The sequence below is a fragment of the Chamaea fasciata genome, unplaced genomic scaffold (genome assembly GCF_029207755.1).
Source record: "Chamaea fasciata isolate MVZ Bird 193981 ecotype frontalis unplaced genomic scaffold, bChaFas1.0.hap1 SCAF_3, whole genome shotgun sequence".
In the NCBI taxonomy this organism is placed as follows: Eukaryota; Metazoa; Chordata; class Aves; order Passeriformes; family Sylviidae; genus Chamaea; species Chamaea fasciata.
Genome location: NW_027094088.1, coordinates 44,006,967 through 44,030,270, shown reverse-complemented (window position 1 = coordinate 44,030,270; position 23,304 = coordinate 44,006,967). Strand labels below are relative to the sequence as shown.

At 39.3% G+C, this 23,304-nt stretch overlaps 1 protein-coding gene across 1 annotated transcript in view; it reads right to left on the bottom strand.

The window, feature by feature from the left end:
• The window catches only part of SLC35F3 (solute carrier family 35 member F3), a 163,015-nt gene that overhangs the window by 85,538 nt on the left and 54,173 nt on the right, over positions 1-23,304 (bottom strand). The window lies entirely within an intron of this gene.

Genomic DNA, 23,304 nt, shown 5'->3' with positions numbered 1-23,304 from the left:
GACAGTAAAGAAAACAGCTCTTATTTTTCATATTCCAACTATTATTTTCCAATTTTCACAGGGTAGCAGAAAATCAGAACCACCCACCACCTTCTGCACAAAAGCCACCCCCTAGAGCTTCACACAGAACACTGTCATCTTCCAGTGGCTTTAGTGATTCCAGCTTTCCTGACTTTTTTTTTTTTTTTTCTGTTTTGGGTTTTTGGTTGTCTGTTTTCTTGTTTTCTACATCACTAATAGTATCTAGTCCATGGCTAGAGACAAGGCAAAATATCAACTTCTACTTGCTCTGTGTCCAGTAGGGAAAGATGCAGTCACTTCTGTGCAAATTCTCCTCCAGCACCTGATCTGGAAGCACAGTGCAGAAGCAATTGGGACTATGATCAGCCACAATATGAACAACCAAATCCATAATCCCCCTTTTTTTTGCCTTGTTCAGCCACAATGATGTTACTTAGTCACATACCTTAGAACCTAGAGTGTCCTTTGTAGCTAACACCTGAGATAACGCTATGTTTGATTCGCAAAGTTGTATGAATAGTAATGGATGGATTGCTAACAATTCAGGTAAGCACCAAAAAATGTCAATCCCTGGTACAGATACAACCCTCCAGCCACAAGCATTACTAGTAATACTACGGAGATTTAGGGAGTTATTTTGCCTTTTTTATTATTATTATTTTTTATTTTTTTTTTAGTAAAATATTCCTCTAATGCCCTCTAGTGTCCACAGATAAGAGAGATTCTTGCTACTGCTTTGTCTCAGCATTCCTTTTGACAGGGAAGTTTACAGCCTTACATGCTGCCGAAGAGCATGCAAGGAGTTCAGATTATTAAATATTAGACATGCACAACTTGCTCCCACCTGTTTCACTGCATGGGGAGAACAGCCGAGTCCCACCAAAGCTGACTAGGGCATGCAGGGTGACACCTCTTGCAGGAAAGACACAGGTAACACCGAAGTTAATCACAAGTGACCTTGGAGAATCTACTGACTCAACCTTGAAAAAACCCCAAACTTTCTCCTGCTCCTCCCCTACCATTCCCACTGCCCTGAAGACAAAGATGCCCTCAGAAGAGAAGTGTAGTGACCATAATAGAAACACTTTGCAATGTGTTTATCTAAGCATAGTTATAACACCGGATGTGCAGGAACCCAGAAAGGATAACCTGACTTACCCAAGGACACAGCACATGGCCATGAATAGATCCAGACCTCCTGGCTCCCAGACCTGTGCTTAAACCACAACAGTGTGCTCCTTCCTCTCAGCAAATGTGCTGAGAAGGTGCACAACCTGAACCTGCTGGTTACATTTCTTTCTGAAGTTCCCGACAGCAATCCATAACCAGATACTTCAAACTCAGCATTATGACTGAGATCTACTGGTGGAGACACACACACACACCCTTTGTGTTTGATGTCGTATCAGGTCACTTTTAGAAAAAACAACTGGTCCATGATTAACAGCTGAAGTGCAATGTCTCTGCAGAGATCTTAAAGTATATCCAGTGAATTCCAGTGTTCTCCACGAGACTTAAAACATGTTGAATTAGGATCATTTTATTGCCACAAATAGTTTAGCTATTACTATTTATTGTAACTTCTGAGTTCATAGAATCCTATTCACTTAACTAGGTTTGGTTTTAATCTTAAAGGCAACTGCCAAAGTATCCTGATTTTTTTTATGGGGTCATCTCTTTAACCCAGTTTGCTGAAAGGAACAATTTTCCCTCTCCTTACGATTTAAAATTCACTGGAATTTTACAGACAGTCAAGAACTAAGCTGGAGCAGCACTTTCTAGATGTTATGAGAAGACTATTTTGAGCCTTTAAATCTATTATTTAAAATTGCTCCTTGCGCCAAGTTACTTTTTCTGATTTCACAGACCTGTGTGAAATGAATAAATCAAACCCCTTTTTTCTTTTCTTCTCTTTTCTTCTCTTTTCTTCTATTTTCTTCTCTTTTCTTCTCTTTTCTTCTCTTTTTAGTTTTGTTTTGAGTTCAGGGAGACCACATATAACTTGAGTTCTGCCCTATGAACTGCTGAAAGTGGCTTGCTGTTTAGTTAGTGATAGCAAAAGGCCAAATCCCCAGCCTACAGATGGAAGGTCAAACCAAGCCATCACTAGATTTGGCTTCCAAAATGATAGCAGGGACAATTTTGGGCATAATTCAACAGAAACAAGTCACTGAATGAAATTCTGTTTTACAGTAGAAAACATAAAAAAATACATTTTACTTCTCAGCATATAAGCGTGCCACAGTACAAGCAGGGATGCTCTGCAGCTGCAGTGAAGAAGAGATGGAAAGTTATTGAAATTGCCACTGTGTGGTAGGCACTGGGCTGAGGCACGCCAGTATGTGCTCTGTGTAGAATGCAAATGCCCTTTAGACAGAAAGTGTATTTCACCTTTTTTTATTAATTTCTACACCATTTAGGCAGTCTTCTTTTCCTCTCACTTCTGGGGCTGTAACCTGTGATCCCTAATCACCCCCCCTCTCCTCCCTGAGAGGCACAGGCTGCTTCCCAAGGGCAGGAGCTGCTCATGGTGATGGGTGAACCTCTGCTCCCGCAAACCCTTCCCGCCCCAGAGCACATTGGGCAGGGCACAGCATCCTTGTGGGACAAATCAGCACTGTACCACGTGGGACCGAGAAGGACATGCAGAAGAAAATCTTTGTGTTGTTGTCTTAGTCAGTGTTTTATCTTCCCGTTGGGAAATGTTGTAAGATCAAGTGATTGCAGCCATAATGCTGGTCTTCCCAAAAAGAATTTTGAGTGCCTAAGTTCAAGGAGCAAATTACAAGGCTGAGTTTACTAAAGACAATGTACCTTGTGGGTCACATATTTGAAAGTCAGAAGCCTGAAGGTACTGGTATGTATAGATGAGGAACTTCAGAAGCTGATGATATGCCCGATTTCCACTGAAATGAATGGAAATTGAAGAGGCTTAGGTCCCCAAAACTCCATCTATAACAATAGGTGTCTCTCTACAGCTTCAGATGCTTCACTAACTTTAAATGCCAGGCCAAAAATCCATCTTTTAGCTGTCAGTACCATGTGTAAGAGGCATCAGGCATACAAAAGCTTTAAAAAATATTCTTACAAAAATCATTCAAAACTTACAAAGAAACACTTTGTGAAATGTTCCTTGACTAATTCAGGAGCCAAAAGATTATTTTAAAGTTACCATAACTGAAGGACAAGGTATTCAAGGGTACATAAGGAATAGAGAGGTGATTTTTGAAGAATTATTGGAATTGGCTTTAAAACTATTAAAATGGGAAAGATCAACAAGATTTGATTAATTTCATATAAACACACACTCCTCAAGCAGAAGGTACTGCCACAGGGCCATTTATTCTAACAATGTTTGCCAGCAATATTATTCTTTCAAGTGTTTTGTAGAAAAATAGGATAGTCTTAATATTGACTTTTGTAATTTCCTTGAACAGCTGCTGCTTTTTGCACTTGAATTGACATTTAGCTCAGAACTGAATACACCAATGACACCCTTTCTAGAAATTACTCCAGTTATTTAAATCCTAGGATGTGTTACAACAGATACAAAAACTGAAATAAATGTAAAAGAGGAACCATTAAGCTTACTGGCAATATTTACCTATGGGAAACATCCATAATTCATAAACATCCACATAGCTTCTTTCCCAATAAACATTTCAAATCAATAATTTTTACTTTTAAGCTTCACATGGATCATCTTAACTGACTATAGATCTGATGCACATTTCCATAGACCTAATATGCTTATTGCAAATCATACTTCACTCATAAAAAAGGTTCCAAACACAGAAATTTTAAAAGAAATATAGAATTACTGAAGTAAAAGAAATGCTGATTTAATCTTGTAAATAGATTAAAAGTTTGTTACTTCTTACGTGAAAGCAACATGAAATTGCAGTCTGAACATTCTTGAGCAAAGCAGGAATAGTAAAAACAACATAAATTCTTTAGAGTATTTTTTATAATACTGTGGCTCATATGTCCATGCACTTTCCAGCCTTGACACCGCTGACCAACACAGGTACCCCCTGCCTTTTTGTTTTCACAAATAACCAGTTTTGAACTGTGCCAAAAAAGGCATCAGATAAAATGCCCTCGGTAGTGTTTTTAGTTGGAATTATGAATGGATTAAATCTTCTCTTCTCTTCTACACATGCCAGTGCCACTGTTGCATAAGCAGATCTTTACTTGCTAGTATCATTTTTACACCTGGTGAGAGATTACCTATTGAGTTACAAAAGCAAAATTTACCTTTTCAATTTCACCACTGAGCTGAGAGATAAATACATACTTAGATGCTTGAATTCAAGCAGACAGGTTCTCCCTCTGGAGCACTTTAGAGATTTCCATTCATTTGACATGGAAGGCAGGTGCTTATTTTAGGAGGCTTTCTCCATTAGACATCTAAAATTCAGATCCAAGATAGACAGTCAGATGCAGAGTTGCAATAGGTAGATGCAAGCTGGGTCTTACCCCATTTGATTAACATTTTATGGAAGTCAGATGGCCTTAAGTGAAATGTCTCTCCCAGTGGTCTTTCTGCCTTCAAATGGCCATTAAGATTCTGAACTATTTTTAGCATTTCAATATGATTTATTAAATATTAAAAGTTTAAGTAGGTAAGGAAAATTACTGTGTATTGCTGTCGACCTGAAAAACAGCCTGATATGAAAACTTTTGGAGTCTGTAACTCAGAGTGTATTTGGGTCAGCACAAGACAAGTAATGAGGCAACTTCATCCTGCAACTACAGACAGTAAAAGGAGGTCAGGAAATATGAATGCCCAAATGAATTATCATACACTCTGCAGCTCAGAGAAAGAGAATGAAACTATTCTAAATCAAGAATTTTGAACTCAAGTTGGAAAGTCATTAAATGATACAAATTTGGATGAAACAATCTCATCACCCAAGACAATAACTGTAGTAAAAAAAGACACTAAATTTAAGAGCAAAATCAAAATTGGAGGCAACATTTTCCTGTTAATAGAACAATATTTTTATTCAAGATAGAAGTACGTATATTCTGGAAGTACACACATTTGGTTCTATACACATTCCATAAAATTTTTTGCTTTTGTGACAAGAAATAGTTTTATCAGCTGTTCTCAGACGACCAGCTGCTATTAAGATGGCAGCAGATGTCTAGAACTCTGCTGCACCCCAGCTACTCCTTGTTCTGCAAAGGCTCCTCACAGCATTGTTCTAACACACCCCACAAATCACAGGAGGCTGTACTTCCCACGCATTCCCATTTCTTGTAGGTGTTATGCTAAGCACTTGCTCTGAATTCATTCTTATGGGGTCACACAAAGAATGTCTATACACCTTTAGAAGAACTACTAAATGGTGGCATTGTTATCTGTGTCTTATATTGTTAAAAAGCCTTTAAGATTTCGAATAAAGTGAAGCAATGGAACGCTGAAACATCTTCCAAAGTAATGGAAATAATTATCTGAAAATTTCATTAATAGATTAGAGGCAATCAAAGGTGTACAGTGCTTCGTGGACAGCTCTGTCAAAAAAAAGCTGCTGTGCTATGAATACATCTGGCACGTGGTGGTGATTTTAATCATGATAAATTGTGGGGCATATAAAAATAGGACTAATCACTCTGTATGAAGCATTACTCACCAGAAACTAATGTGCATTCTGGAAAATAAATTAATTCCTGCTGTCCTTTCTGAAATACATATTATTAGACTTACTAATTTTGCTAGTGACTTTTCCAAGGTACAGTATTCAAACACAGAGTATTTGCTTATTATTTCTCATAAAAACAGATGAAACATTTAAATACAGCATAAATTGTGTCACTGAAATAATCTCCCGTTGTTGGTAAACTTTTAAAACAAACTAAAAGGGAAGGGCTTTCTATAAAGCAATTGGTTTTGTGGAAGTAATCACAATCTAAATTTCACAGAGTTACTCTACATCTAGAGTAACTTTATTTTTAAATCAGTTATCCTGTAGTTTGAGTGAAACACTACACTCCAACTGTGCTTTTCAAGGACAGCACTTGATCTGGAAGCTTCTGCAGCTGCCTAACAATTCATGCACATCTGCCAGCCCTTCACGTGCCTGGAGAGTGCAGAAAAGAGCACAGATGTTGTTTTGTTTTTTGAGATGCTTCAGGGGCCCTCCACTTCTTAATCTCCTTTTGACTTTTTGGCTGCCAGCATCACAAAATCACGAAGGTTGCAGCAGGACATAAAACCTGCAAACACACAAACACACCTGGCTGGGGGCAGAACAGCACAGGTGCACAACATGCCAGCTCTCAGGTGGGAAATGTTTGGCTACTATAGTGTTTACCTACTGAGTTTGTTTTGTGAATACATTCAGGTGGCTTGTCCCTCAGAGACCATGATCCCTGGAGAATGACCTCTTTAAAAAGTGAGAGACAACTCCACTGGAGTCAGATGTAAAAGAACTATGAGAACAGTTTGACCCAAGACAAGGCTTCTAAATTTGATGTTATGTGGGGAAAGGACTATTACGTATTTGCAAGAATCAATATTAAAAAAAATTAATAGTGTAAATTAAGTGATATGGAAAGAGTTATGACCTATAAGAACAAGAGCAGTACAGCATTAAAAAGGTTAACATTTTACCTAATTAACAGAATAGCTTTTAAGACAGACTCTGAAAGAAAAGAAAGCAAGACACTCATAGAGAGTTCTAGGGTAGGGAAATTCAAATATATCTTGTAAACCTCTTTAACAGGCTTCTGAAGAGTTTCTAATTCAAATTCTTTTATCCTGACACACCTCCTTCTCAACTCTGTACTTTGAAGATGAAAGCAAATATACTGGAATAAGTGCCAACAGGATCCTGCTCCTTAAAATGATCAACCAAAAGCAAACATTGCGCACTACCTCCTGAAGCTGTAGAGTTTTGGGCCACTCTCTAATCTTTTCCTTTCTCACTTTTCTTTGTATTTTTCCTTTTCAGTTGCCTGTTATGGGCCAATTTCTCAATTCAAATCTTTATCTCCATGTCAATAACAGAAAAGATACTGCTCTCTATGTACCTTGGAAAACCTGAAGGGACTCACATGATAATCAGATTTTAAGAACTACTCCTCTTCATTACCCACTGAGATGGAATACTCAGATCCATGTATATGCTCTTCTTTCATTACAATTCCATTGGGCCTAGACAACTAGTATACAAATACATCAATCTTTGTTGCCTGTGTGAGTGGTGGAAAAATATTTACATTTTAAATTGAAAATAAAGTAGGATGTCAATGTCTTGGGACAAAAGAGAGATTGATGATTACAATATAATCTTACAACACAGGCACGCCAGAATGTTCTAAATTTACAAAATTTAACTCCTTAATAATGAAAGATTTTGCATGTTAAGCTTCTACATTGGGACCACCAATATCAAGAAAATGAAAAGGTTTCTAACTGTATCCACAGGGCTTTCTTTCAACTAGAAAAGAGAAAACATTGCCAGCATCAGTAAATAGCTGTCAGACCTTTACAAAAGGACTTTTACCACAGTTATTAAACAAAAATAGATGTTTATAATAGAATTTTTCCTGGCTCTGGTTCACCCTTGATCATCCACCACACCCATTTGTGATCCTATGATAAGATGTTGCCATTTGTAGGTTTTGCTAGATAGACACAATAGATATGTGTAGGACACACATATATTAGCTGCCACTTTACTAATAAGGCAAGCATTTTCTCTTTGCAAACAGGACTTGTTTAAAATCATGGTTTTGGTTTTGATCATCAGATATGAATTATGTGAGTTGCTACTGAAGCTTGCTTCATAACTCTATTACCATTTGTATCCTGTGTCCTAGTTGTTCTGCAATTTTGTGATTCTATTATATAGCTCTAAGATGCCAGCTACAGCCAACAAAGTTTGAAAATTAATTTTCAATACAGGGAAAGAGTGGTATAGTGTCTGCAAATGGTATTGCCTTGGAGATGGCCTCATTGCTTGAAACTGATGCTGTTAAAAAATACTTGTAGACTTTATTAATCCAAAACTTTCAAGGTCTCTGGCAGCAATTTACCTGAAAAACGGCAAGCTCAGGCCCTTAGAATGACCTAATGACCTCCTCTATGTCCTGTGTCCCAATGCATGCATATGATGCCTAGATGATGCTGATGTGGAAAAAGGTTTGGAGTGCTAGACTCCCACCTTTGTAAATTTCTATTTGCTTTCTCTTTGATTTGCAAGGGGTGAAAGTTACACAAACCCCGATGGAAGCCAACAGTGCCAGTGAAGATAATAAAAAAGAGCTTCTACTACTGTGAAGCAGTTTTTCAGGGTTGCAAGTTCTGCCTATGGCAAATTGCTCACAAAATGACCCTGTATTAGCTTCATGGAAGATGATCTCCTATGAGACTTTTTAGAAATATCTTGATTGCTCCATCTCTTTTCTTACGATAAAGTAAGACTGCAAATGTCCAGAGATTTTCACCAATAAGATGTTCAATAAATGGTGGGGATACATTAAAAGGTTGTGATCTTTTGTGTCATTCCAGTGAATACAAATTCTTTCAACAGGAAAATCAACCCACAATATTTTCTTTATTGAGAAATACAAAGTGTTAAGGCCTTCTGTCTGAAATTAGAAGAGAAAAATAGCATCACTCTGTACCACTCACCACAGGTACAGTGTTAATGAGAAATCACAAATGCAGTGCTATTACTGAGAAACAATTGGGGATTTTTGATCATAACTGAAATAAAATCTCTTCAGAAAATTTTGCAATAGTTTAACTATTTAAAGTAGGAATCTCATTCATTTTCATTTTAGATGCCATTTCAGTATTTCCACTTCAAACTTAGAATATGAATGTGCCATGAGTTTAGGAAGCCGCTTTGCAAAACCTTACACACATAATTACTATTTGTACATTTAAAACATTGACATTGCTGTCAGGCAGAGGAGCTTGTGGGGAAATATGGTTGTCTGTGGCTGTGTTACACGTGTGAAAAAACAGAAACAAGAACCCTAATGAAACTGTTCAGTATGTATAGTATCTATGAGCGTCCCCACCTGTGGGTGTATCTGGGCACACTGTGAGCAGGAGCTTGGAGGAGTAAAGGAGAGATGGAATATATAGTGGTACCTCCGGTTGTATCCTTCTGCCTTCCAGCAGTTTGTTTCTTTTTTGTGAAAGAGAAACTATCTTCCTCACTTTGTTTAGCAGTTCCTTTCCAGCTGTAAATTCATTAGGATTCCTGTTACATAAAGAATCATGGAACATCTCAAGTTGGAAGTGACCCATAAGGATCATTGATTCCAACTCCCTGCTCCTTGTAGGACTACTTAAAGCTAAAAAAATATGAATAACAGCATTGTCAGATGATAGAGCTTTTTTGAAATGATGTAAGTATGCTATACAAGACAGGTGTTTTGACTTCTATACTCACCTCAATAAGTACTTTTTAAGGGAAAAGTTTGGAGTCAACCATGACCATATTACCTTGAATGTGAGCTTCTCAGTCTTTCTGCACAAAGCTTCCTATTGTTTTAAGAAATCTCTAAATTTCAGTTTTTTCCCCTGATTTCCCTTGTTTTGTTTTTGTTTTAAGCTGCAGTGTGCCCAAATGAGAAGCAAACCTTGCTTCATCCTTCTAGGATACAGAAACCTCTGGCAGAGAGGCCAGAGAGCAACAAAGAGAGCAGGAAACAGTCTCCTTGAAGCACAGGCATGGGACTGCTATACTTCAATTTAAATATTGATGTCAAGATCCTGAAAAAAATCACCTGTTTTACTTTAACACAGTATAGAAACATATGTTCAGGCCTTAAGGGAGGACTTGGGGGAAGTTAGCATTAGGTCATTTAGGGCATCTGCAGAAGTTCCTGACTAAAAGAGAAATTTTGTCTCATCAAAAAGTGACTGGCTTATTTATTGCAACACCTACGCTTCAGTTTTCATCTTTTGAAGCAATGTGCCATGAGCAGATAACTACTATAGATCAATTGAAATAATTATTTATAGGCTAGAGTTCTACTTCTTCCAAATAAAATCTCAAACCTTCCTGATTTCAAATGTCTTTTTAATTTGCTATGAACAAAGCAGAGGAAATCTATCACTGAGGAATGAGACTTGGGCTTGTATTTGATCATTTTCCTATCACATTGTAGACTAACACAAAGAAATCTTTATATCACTGAGCATTTCAGATAAGAGCTGACAGTATCCACTTGCGTATGTCAACAGAGGCATCAGTAGACTTTATTCTGTCTACAAAATAAAATAATCAGGCTGATCCTTCTTCCTCAGCTACGTAATACAAGCTCTCAAGAAGTAACTGTAAATATTTATTTTTAAAAGCCTTTGTTCCCGTGAAAAGAATCCATGTTTCACATATTTAGAAAAAATCTGACATCCACTGAATTATCATCAGCAAACTTCTCATTTTCATTACCTTTTCCTGTTACTGATAACTAGGAATGCTCCAGGCCAGAGTCCCTCCAGTGCAATCACAGGTACAAGGCCTAGGTACCTCCTAAGTGTGAGGGATATTTGTTCCCACTGCTCACCAGCTGTGCCCCTGGAGGTGCTGTGCCCCCCCACCACACAGTCACAGCAATGAACCTTCCAGGTGTTCACCACCCACTCTGAAAGGGTGACAAAATGCATTAGCTTGAACCTCTGTCCAACTGCTTTATTTAGCAGCTGTGCACGTGGTACTTAGTGCAGCTCAGCTGATTGGCACTGATTCATTAAGCCACAATAACATGTTTCTCTTGTTGCCCATACCTCCCAGCCCAAACCAGGGAAAAATGGGAATTCAGCCCTTTGTACTGACAATCTTTTCTGTTGTTTTCCACTCTGGCACTCTCATTTTTTGAGAAGTTCTGATTGCTGACATTTTATTTAGGATTTAAAAAGATACTGAAAATTAAGCCCACCATTATTACTTTTTGAGTTTTATTATTTAATAACCAGCTGTCTTCCTGTAGAGCAGAAGCTGCAGATTGACATGAATACCCATGAAATTTGTACCTGCTTTAGGTAGTATCAAAGAGTAAACGTAATATGGCCAAAACTGTCTTACATTGATCATCGCTGTGATTAGCATATACAACATATTAATTTAACTGTGTGGTTATTAACAGCTGGTTATTAACAGCATAAAGTGTAAAAATTTGGAATAGTTTCCTAATTTGTTAGGTAAATAAGAAAAACAACTTGTGAATATCTATTTTTGTTCTATACTCAACATGATACTGTCGAAGACACTTTCAACTATTGATACTATAGAATCATAGAATGGTTTTGTTTGAAAGGGACCTCCAAAGTTACCTAGTTATACAATCCCTCCTGCCCAGAGACAAGATGATTAATTTCCCTAGGAATTTCCTATTTAAGTGTTTTAATAAATACACATATGTTCATCAAGACTTCATTTTCACCTATTTAAAAATAGTAAAATAAAATTTAAAAAAAAATTGAAAAACAGAAATACAGGTTGTCTATTTATTTTCAGTTCTGCTGCTGACATTTCAAAGTTGTTTGAGAATAAAGGCTTCCAAGATAAGAATCACTGCCAAAACCATATCCTCCTTATAAGGTAGAGCTAAGCCAAGCCTTCCCAGCATGTGTCACTGAGCTGACATCTGTAGGACAAATGATTTCCTAGGAACTGAGGCCCAGATCATAAAACTAAAAGGAACACAGAAGATGCTTATACACCAATTTGGTACAACTATCACCTTCAAAACTGCTGTTTTACTGCCACAGGACCTTGAGCAGAGCACAAGGGGACCTCATGGCCTGTGCCACCTGAGAGCAAAATAGCTGCTCAGAGATCCAGCATGGGCTAAACTTTACAGCTTCCCAGGACCCAAGATTATTTCTTGACACAAGTCTCTCCACTTCTTTCCAGCTGTGAGACAGTCTCAGCATGCTGGTGGATTTATGGATGGAGATGGAAAGGCATGGAGATACCTACAAGTTTTGACTTTGGGAATAGCATAGCTGAAAAATGGTTTTGAGTGTCTTGGAGATTGCCCATACAGTGGCTCTGACAGAGAATTGGTTAAGCAATGCTCAACACTGAGTTGGGAGGTTTCAGCAGCTCCTTATATAATTTCTCCCTTACCAGATTATGAAGTATTGTGCAAACTAGAGATGTTTTAAAGCAAGAGCAGATGACTCCAATCCTTCTGGATCAGTGGTCAGCCTTCAAACTTCCTTGATGGGTACCATACATCATATATATGCAAACTTTTATTTGAAAATCATATAAAACTTGACTGATACAATTACCTGACATGGACTCATTGACATATGATGGAACCACAAACTAAAAGTAAGACCAAATTTTTAGTTCAGGTTAGTAGCTGGACCTTGATCTTTCCCACTAGTAACTTTCTGTGGCAGGCATGACAAGGGGCACTGCTTTTAGCCATTGTGATATCAGCATTGTGTGATACCATGATTGGCAGGCAGTGCAGGACTAAAAAACTACAGACAAATAAAGTACCCTCTAGTTGTATGAAGGCAATCATTCATAGCTAAATAATCTTGTTGAAAATATTCAGAGAAACAGCTCACAGCTTCACACTTCAGTGCCAGGGAAGTTGTGTGAAAAAATTTTGAATGTGTTTCTAGCAGTTATTGTTTTATCACATATTTTCTTCTGCTAAAGTTCCAACTCTTGGATAATTGATCACATGAGTATTTTAAGGTTTTTCAATAAAAATGCTTATAGATCATAACACTGAGAAAAGAAGGTCTGAGCCAACCATCTAAGTATAATTTGTGTCCTAAGAAACCAGACTCGAAAAACACAGTGACAGCATTTTTGTTTGGGACCATAAGTAGAAATAAGCATATTGTATTATGTGAGATAATGCCTTGACTGTGAAGAGCAGTTCACAGCTTTTGAGTGCTTGTGGCTGATGATAAGATTCCAAGTTCTAATAATTGGAGCAGCATCTGTGAATACATTGAAAAAAAAATACTGCACAGCTCCTGAGCCCAAATGCTGTATATGTGCATGGTATATTTTATGACATCCAATGAGGCAAACAGTGACCAGATGTGTGTGTATAAAAGTTTTCACGCTTATGAAAATGAAAGAGGAATGAAGGAATGAAAAACACTTCAGAAAATACTCTGTAAATTCAATAGAACATCTTGTTCCATTGCATTTCTAACCAATGAGATGTGAAATCACCAGACCCAAGCCAGCAATAAAGTAAGTTTGACTTAAACTTACAGATTTTTTTAAGTGGCTATCACAACTTGAAGATATTGAGATAAAGAGTCCTTGAGATAAACTTCTTGTGACTGGCAATAGCTAAAAGAGTGGCTTTTAACTAGAAATTGATGTGTATTTTAATAGATGCTAGAAATCTGACCACATACTTGCTAGCCCAGTGAGGCAGCATGCAAAATAGAATGAAAGTAATGCCACTGGCCCAATGATCATACATTTTACACATAGGGCAAAGCAACCAAGAGAGGAACAGGAGATGGATGGTACAGATCAAGCCCATCTTAGCAAGTCAGTAATTTAGTCAACACCACAGATGCTCCTTAGTCTCTGTATTTTCATATTTTTGTAAACAGGGTGGGGAAGGGGTTAGTATTTGCATTGTGTTAGTTCAGTTTTTTCAGAGCAAAAATTGCAGAGCCTGTGATCAGCTAAGCCACACTGCTGTGGTTGATACCTATTAATATTACAGTAAATATGCCCTCACAAATTCTTGAAAACATAGATGTGGAAGCAAGAATAGTCTCTGTGGGCCTATTAAGAGCACCACAAAAAACCCCATTGACTCAGAAAATGAATTAAACTTTGTAAAATTAATTCCTACAGTGCCACCTTGTGTTCAGATACATTTTCTAATCCTTCAACCCCTCAACCGTTTATTTGTGCCAATGAAGCCTTCCAGCCCTGGAAACTGATTCAGCCCAAGACTACTTTAACATCTCCTTGGACATTGGAGAAGCTGCTTCTTTTATCATTAAAGTCTGGAAGTTTTATGACTTCCACAAGGAAGGAGTTCCAGAGACCTCTGTTCAGAGCCCAGATTCTTCTAGAGCTGGGATATTCCTTAAGCTGCAGCAGTACCTGGCAGTTAAGACTTTCCATGATAAACTGGAAAACAGGAAAACTCCCTGAAGAGTGAACTTGCTGCATTTTGGAACTTTCAAGGAAAAGTTTTTGCAAAAAAACATTCAAGCAAATTACATTAATCTGACTACAACAGGCCATAAGAATCTATATCCAAATATAGGTCCAGATTTAATCTCTCTCCATACAGAGAAGATTTTTTAAATTTACCAGGAATTCACTTCTAACTGCAAAAAAGCCTGGTGAGAAAACACAAGCAGTCATTCTATATGCAGTATAACACTAAAGTAGGCCACTTCTATTCCATAAGAGAAAACTTGCAGAATTCCAGGGTAGCACAGTGAGGAAAGTATAGGTAATCATTATCAAAGCCCCCTAAAATTTCTCCCAAAACCAGTACTACAGGTGAAGGAATTCCACCGAAGTTCAGCATACTATGGTCATTTCAACACCACCACAAGAAACTAGATGTTGTTCTCAAACCCCCAAAGTAGCAGATTTATTTGTTTATAAATGTATGTTATTTACATCTAGACATATTTTTGAAGAAGTTTAATGACCACAGTTCAAGGGTTTCCTGGTTATATAAGGTTTCCAGATACAGCAGAGTTTCAATGGTGCATATAAACCAGATTTTATGGATAGGAGATACATCTTCATCTACTGTGAAGTCTTGAGGAATTTAGGGTGCACACAGGAGTTTAGCTGGGCATGGGGCTGTTTCATGCCTTGTGGTAGGAATATCAAACATGCAGCACCACTTGGTGCTAGCCTAGGATCAGGAAAGCTTAACTGGTTCACTTAACTGCACTGCTGCACTCTTCCTACAGAGCGCTGGTCCTGCAAAGCTTTGTGAGGCTGCTCCAGAGAAGGGACACAACAAGAGCAACCCCTTCGAGGATGCCAAAGCCATATGGGCATTATCCTGGGGAATGAGTCATGGAACATGATGCCGAGATTTCTAAACCTCACATTTTACCCAACTCACAAGCACCTTCCCCGCCACTGACCTTCTGAAACAGCAAACCCTGAAACACCTCCCCATGTGTGGTAGCATCCTCTGTGACACTGCTGATCTCACTGAGGCATGCTGTGGTTTAGCGAGGATGAGGAAGGACAGGAGAGCGACCAGGAGGTTCCAGGTAGCTTGGGGCAAGAGTTAGGGAGTGGCTATCCCAGGAGATGGCAGCATGATGCAGGACTGTGAGCAGCACCACCACCTTGGCTGTAACCAGGAGCACGAACAATGTTGCTGGACACTGCTAAGTGCTGACCCGCTGCTGTGTGCCAGCACTTCTGGGCCCACACACTGTCACCACTACAGTGACAAGTCTGTTGAGTGCCATTTCAAGCCAGGAAGACTTGAATTAAGTCACTAATTCCAAGATATGAAAAGCCATTTTCATCAAAGACTGACAGAAGGGCCGAGGTAGGATGGGAGCCCTAGAAATCATCTAGTCCAACCCCTGCTCAAGCAGGGTCAGCCAGAGCCAGTTTCCTAGGACCATATCCATATATCTTGAATATCTCCAGCGATGGAGGCTCCACAACCTCTCTGGGCAATTTGTGTCAGTGTTCACCATAAAGCCCCAGTATGGTTCTCCAGGACCTTCACCACCTCTGGCAGAGTTGAGGGAGCATTCCCAGATCAAGCACTGCACTTGGCAGTCCTAACTCCCTTCCACTCTAGAGTGCAACTTACTTTGAGTTTTAAGAGGACTTTAAATATCTGAAGTGCGAATGTGTGAGCCTTTCTTTCACCAAATGCCACAGCTTTAAAGAACTGTGAGATTCAATAAAACACAGTGCAAAAAGCAAGATGGGAAGAAGAGCAGATGTAAGACAAAAGACTCTGACGTTTCAGTTAATTTGAGCTTGTGTTTTACCGACTCCCATTGCAACTGATAGAATTCCATTAATATGTGCCTGTCCGGGTTTGTTGAACTAAACATTCGCACACAGCAACTATTCCTTAGGCAGAGCAATCCAAAGGCTCACAAACTGTTTGCAAGATGGCTGCCTTCTTTCCTCTCCCTAACTTCAGACTGCAGCTGCAAAATCAGCCTCATTCCTCAAGTATGAAAAGTCTCTTGACATGTGTATCATCCCCACATTCTGTCATGCTAAAGATCTTGCTGTCCTGAGCTTCAGGATGTTCTGACCAGGCCACGGTCGAAAGAGGGAGCACAAGCCCCTCTGCTTTTATTCTCAGGGCTCCATCACTAGCAAAGATGCTCAGTTAACTTTTACTTTTTTTTTTTAACATGGCATTTTCGGTTCTAAATTATTTATGGAAGCCGTTTGGAAATTCAGAGCACTCCTCATCACACAATGCATGAAATCTGAAGATAAATGGATGGTGATTTAGGGCCTGAGAAATAAGAGTTCAAAATTAGGAAGGATTTATGGTTACTTCAGAAATACAAAAAAACTCCCCAGACCTGAAGTTATGACTTTCAATCCTCGACCAAAACAAATCCTGGAGCACTAGAGTTTTTGTGTATGTATATGTATCTACATGTATTGCATCTATATGTATGCATGCATATGTGTGTTTTACCACAGCTAAAATTAGAGTGAACATTTCTATCCCTTTACAAAGAAGGAAGGAAATCTCCCTTTAGTAGGTAGGGACAAACAAACATCAAACACACAGCAGGGATCTTGGTCAGGCTGCACCAGTGACAGGGCTGTCAGGACAAACTTGAGACTTTAAGCTCATGGCTGGGTGCAGACCCCTGTGCCTCTGCTGAAGGGCTCAGCTCAGTTGAATGTGGTTACAGATTACAGACTGAGCCATCTCCCATTTGCTGCGCTCTGACCCCTGGCAGAGCAGCTACACGGCTGTTGGAATTTCTCTGGGCTGCTATGATCTGGAAGGCTTGACTCCCACTCTGTTGTCATGGGCCCAAAACCACACTGTGTCAGTGATGAGAAGGCGTTAAATTGTCATGTCTGGTAAGAAAGGAGACATGCAGGGTATAGCACAGCAAGAACAGCAGCCTGTGGGAATGCTCTTGCTTACAGTATGTGGGGGGCTGTGAGGTGTACCTTTGGAAATTGCAGATTTTTAAGAGAAAAAGGAAACAACTACCCACTAGCTAGTTTACACAGGAGAGGGAAGTATCTATGTATCTATAGGTATTGTGACACTACTGAACCAGTGCAGCAACAAACACAATGAAATCTTTGTGCAAATAATCGTATCAGTTTCATTAAGGCCAGACTTTGAGGGAAATCTATAGCATTGGCAATTCTCCCAATTTCATGCAGTTTCTCAAGACACCTGCGATTCTGCTTCTACCACGATTGTGGATGTGTCCCTGTGAGAATCTGAATTACCTTTAAAAACATTCCTAGTGCTGTTGGCTAGGGAAGCATGGTCAAAAACTTGATGCACATGCACTCTGGGATTCAGTCACAAGATGACAAAATGAATAGGTAAGAGCAATAAAATGTTACATCATCATCATCTTCATCATCATCAGCAGCATCATCATTATTATTACATCTGCTGCTTTTCAAGCCTTCCCTTGTGGATTTCTGACTGGCAGTTCTGAAAAGCTTAGTGGTTAAAATACTGAGCATCCAAAAAAACCCAGCAGATCCAGCTACTGAATTTACTAGTGTAGTACAAAGTGAAAAGGAGGCCTGGGTATACAATCCCAAAAATCTGAGCCTGAACCAACAGGTGACTAGAAGGGCTTCCGCTTTCCAACAGAGAGAATGAGTAAAGAAAACAAAAATTTACATCTCCTGTTTCATCACAAATCAAAAGATGTGAGAGACTCAAGTTCCTCAGAGAACCAGTTAGTCAGAAAATGAAATGAAACATGGACCCTCCAGGCAGTGCAGTCTCCCTCATTAGTGGCATTCCCAGCATCCAAGCCAGTAAATCCCAAAAAATGCCAACAGCACGATAATAGCAAGGTTCTTACTAGGTCTCAGGCTTCTCGACAACACTAACGAACCCCACTTCTCAGTGCCCCATTAATTTTTCATCTCTTAGCTTACTCAGTTGTACAGCATTGAGCTGGTTGGAAAATAATTGCAAATTGCATCACCAGGTGTATAAGTCTTATAATATATGCACTAGCCTCTTTCTTCACTTACTTTGACTGGGAAGGTGATTATCAACAGAAACTATGGAACAATCCCATTGCAAGGACTGTTGGGCACATAGTAAGCATCTTGTCATGAAACTGCACTCAAAGCCAATGTTTTCAGAATGAAAGAAATTATTTGAGTTTTGAAAGGGCACAATATTTTGCTCCTGAATTGCACAGTAACATTTGCCAATATTCAGTGCTGCTGTCCTCAGAAGAGAGAAAAGTCTGCTTCTTCCCCAGCTGGTGCTCAGGAATAGAAACAGGAACCTGCAAAGTCAGTGCCAGATTACACATGACCCATTTGGCTGCCAGCTCTGGGTATGGAGAAACATATTTGCTCCTGAGTCACAATGAGTTCATTTCCCAGTGCTCTGGTAAGGTGAAGAAGTGTAATGATTAACAAGAGCAATGTTTCCATCAATTTTAAGGAGCTGTAAGGATGCTATAAAGTCATCTCAGTATAAATCTCGATGGGCTATATCAAACTACTTTTCCTGGACTGCTGAATCTTGTGTTTATCCATCTTTCAATTTTAAAGCAACAAACCCAATATTGAGCAACAGCAATATGGTAAAAACTACTGTTAATTCCTCTTAACCAGAGTCTTCAAGACTCTTCTTGTTGGCTTCTCCCACTTATCCCCTCCTTACTGCTGCTCCTTCTCCATCCTTCCTGTCATCCCCTCTCACAGCTTTGCCCAAGCAGTCTGACACACTGGCCTTCAGCAGTGGCCTTCTTTCAGCGCCTGCCTTATCTGCTTCCAAAATCCTGGGAGGAAACATGCAAGTAGAAGGCTTGAAAACAGAAGAAAGATTTTTCTTAACACTACTGCTGTCACTCCTCTGGAGTAAATAGCTTGAGCTCCCAACTCATCTTTAGGGTGGGAGAATTTAGTAAGTTGGTACCAGCGCTCTACATTGGTCTATGAAGTCTTCTTCTCATTAGAGTTTAAAACATTCCTCCACTGAAAGTCTTAATTTTATTCATGACAGCTGCCTTCACCCCTTTATACTTCTCTGGGTAGAAACTACATGTAAATATATCTTCTAACATTTCTTCACATCACTAGAATTACAGAAAGAGGTTTCAATGCAAATGAGAACAACACTCAGGCTGCTGCAGTAAGTTATATGTGCCTTTTGGCACAATATGCTTAGTTCTTCATTCTGATTTTTCATGCCCCTACCACCACTTGTTTTGAGCACACTACTGTGAAATTACACAGTAAAAAGGAAATTAAAGATCAAAGAGATATGAGACAAATCCTATGAATTTCAGCATAGCCTTTAAAGTATTGCAACCCTGTACTTTCTACACCTGTCCCCTACTCACCAGTTATCTGCTCGTAGACAGCACGTGCTACTTCCCTGCAGACACTGCATGGAAAGTGAAAGGAGGGACTTTGGAGAGCTTAATGTGGGACATGACATTATGTAAGAGGCCACAAAGTCATGCACTGCTTTGCTGTGTAGGTAGCAAAGGACTAACTTGAAAGCTCTCTATAGGTATATCTCAATATCTAGCTGAACACTGCTTGGGGAATGTCCATGTGGGCTGCTACCTACACAAATGACAGGGACTTCTGCACAGATTGGTGTCTGGTGAGACCAAAGAGTGCTGTGTCATTAGGCTGATTATCAGATCCATCCCCTGATGGTGTCACACAGGCTGAGCCTAGCACCACTGAAACGATTTCAGAGCTCCTGACTCTAGAGCAGGCTCATTTAGGGCAAGTGTGTGTTCTTCCACATAGAACTGGATTGCCCTGTATGACTTTCCCTGTGTGCTCCAAGGTATGGAGCACACCTTCACTTACTTTTAACCATTTGCTCTCTTGCTGATCAACTGTATGTTATCAAGATCAAGATATATTGAAGTTGGTTTTATGCAGATTGAATGTAGTATTCCTAAATTTACGACCAGGCCAAGTCACCTTGGTAAGTGTCAAATGGCAAAAGAAAAAGGGAAGAAAATTAAAACCAGACTTCTAGGAAAACTCCCAGTGTCAGAGACTTCTGTGAAGGCAGCAGGGAAAGAAATTCAGAATTGGGTTATAGTTAAAAAAAATGGTTACTATTTAGCTGACATCAAAGGGCAGGTTTGAGAGATTTAATACAGTATGAGAACCCCAGAGCAATGTCATTAATAGAATTGCTAGGAGAGAAAGTAATGCGTTCCACCTGCAAAACATTTGCATTTAGTAGGAAAGTCTCTACTATTAATTTGGATAGTGACAATGTTTCTCAGGATTAATCTGGAAGCACAAAATATTCATCTCCAGACAAAAGTGCCTCCTTGTGAGAGAACATTATTTACTCTCAGATCTAACCCATGTGTATTATCTCCCATGTGTTATGGCTATGAACTTGTGCTTAAAACATGAATGCAGGACTCCACAGAGGGCAAATACTTCATAATCAGCGACCCTGCTATGTATCTGTAATTGAAATCTCCAGCCAGGCAGGAACAGTGGTAGTTTAATACATAACCCACCGGCCTCAGAAAGCAGCAGTTTCTAATAAATCTGAACAACTTCCTTCTCATGCAAGTGCCATTACTAAATCCATTCACTGCCAGGAAGGAACAGAAAAATCACAACCATCACAACCAATACTCTTGAGTGAAAGGAAAAATACGAACAAAACATATTACTTAGCAACTCGTGACAATTCATGATGAGAAAACTTTCAGTTCAGAAGTACCCATTGGCCTGGAGATGCATGCCCACATCAAGCATTCAAGAAAAGAACATTCCTAAAATAATTTTAATAAAAAAATGCCAAATACTCAATTCTATCTCACAAAACCTATATAGGAGTCAAGTTTATTTCTACCCTGCATGATGGAGTTTAGTGGAGACATACAAACTAATTCTTAATTAGCTAAACTGGGTCCTGGGCATGGCATTGGCATTTAATGGCATTTCTTATGGCACTTAAGCCTAACAGCCTGTCTGAGAGGCAGGGTAAACTAGCCTAGACAGTGCACTCTGTAAACATCACTGTAGGTCTGCAAGACCCTGCAATAGACTGCATTGCTTATACACAATTTGGTTAAAGTCACAAAGATATAATCCGTCTCATGTATACCAGAAAATCTGATGTGTGTACCAGAGTGCCAACAGCAGTGACCTGAGACCCTGGGAAATAAATATGTCAGCTGATGACAGGGTTAAACTTACGTCAGATAATCCCTGTGCTTGAAAATGAGCAATGAAGAAAGCACAGCTAAAAGTTGTAATTGCTGTAGTTCACTGAGTGTTCCCTTGGGCACTGTATTCTGAAGCATGGAGTGAAAGCTATAAGCATCCTGAATGGAGCTGTCAAGCCACACTTGTTAGCAAAATTGGTTGATAAGATGAAAAATCCCCTTTTACTTGCAAATGATAGAGGCAATAACTCAGGCTTGCCAGAAGAAGCCTCTAACAATGATGACATCTGAGGCAATTTGAAACCATCCAGAACTCTCTGATGGGCTTCTCTGAGTTGGGCTCCCAAGGGATCCTCTGAAATAAGCAGAACCTTGTATAAAAATCTTTCCATGGTTGAAAGTTTATATAGCAGAGAACACTGAATTCCCTCCATGGTAGGTATTCTTTAGAAATGCAGAGAAGTTGGATATGGAAGGCCTTGATGGTCAACACTCACATGTTTGTCTAAAGTCACAAGTTAAAATAATATTTTTTTCAGTGTGTTATGGGATGATTCCTTAGAAAGTATTTGAGGGGGCTCCCAATGGCTTGTGCAAAACCAGAGAACTCAGGGTATACCCACTCAAAAAAGCTTTTTGCCACCCAAAACAAGGCAGGAAAAAAAATCCCTGAGGATTTGCTCTGTTAGGAAGAGGTTGTCCTGCTGTTCTTTCTGACTAGATGTTAAAAGGTCCCAGCAGAGGCATTTTTATCCACTGAATGTATGTGAGATTTCTAAAGACAGAGAAAAGTATTTTTACCTGTTCATGTTACGAATGTAGAACTCCCTAAGAAATCACCTAAAGGAGCTTGGGGAACTTCCACTGGTTTTTCAGTAAAGCACAGACAAGAAAAATCTTGTCTGATTTCTGAACAGAGAAGAATATCTTCTTGACAACAGTGTGCTCACAGTGTGTATCACCATCACAGGGGGAAGACGTCACTTGCAAGAATTTACATATTTTCTAACGGTGTTACTGCTTTTCTTGAAGAAGCTGATGGTTCCGTTTGTGAGCTGCCACTGCTACAGAACACAGCTCTACACCACTTAGTCTACAGACAGGGCTTGAACACCAGGAAACATTCAAACCACATAAATACTGTTCTCAATGGAACATTTTATAGCTTTTCTCAAAGGATGGAGACTCAAGATATTCATAAGAGAAGCAAAGTAGCTGAAATGCTCAAGGGAAGAAGAATTGCAGGACGTTTCATGTTAGGCATTTATTTTTTTCAAAGCTTGCTGATCCATGCATTGGACACAACCTATTCGTCTCAAGGCTGATAGTGACTGCAAGGCTTATTCATACATAATCCCTCTGCAACATAAGCTGAGAGACAATTTTTTTTAGAACTGTTTGAAGAAACGCAGAAAATTGATGAATCATACTAGGAAAGTGAATGTACCCTCTGCTCCACACGAGAACAACCACAAACAACATTACTGGGAATCTCTTCTGAAGTCAGCCCAAAAAGAGTTCACAGAACCCAAAAGTTGACCAGAATCTTCACTTGTTTGGCACAATCTGCATCACTAGAGCATGGGAAGAAAAATGTGCTTGTCTGAACAATGTAAGCAGTAGGTGCATGGCTGGCATCTGCAGCTGACTTGGGATAGAAATTAGCCACTCAGTACCAAGAAGCACATGGGATTCTGTTTCACCGCTATTACTCTTCTTTCCTAATACAAAACCTTATAGAGATGCTCCATTATCAAGAGAGCCATGCTATCCACATTTTGACTCTGGATATTACACTAAATACATCTCTATTTTTACTTGCATTCATTAACACTGTGGGGTTTATATTTTCACAATAAAAAGCAATGCTCAGCTAATAAATAGCTCAGATCTCCAGACAAGTGCTAGGCAAATCTCCCACAAGCCTGGGGCTGAAACCG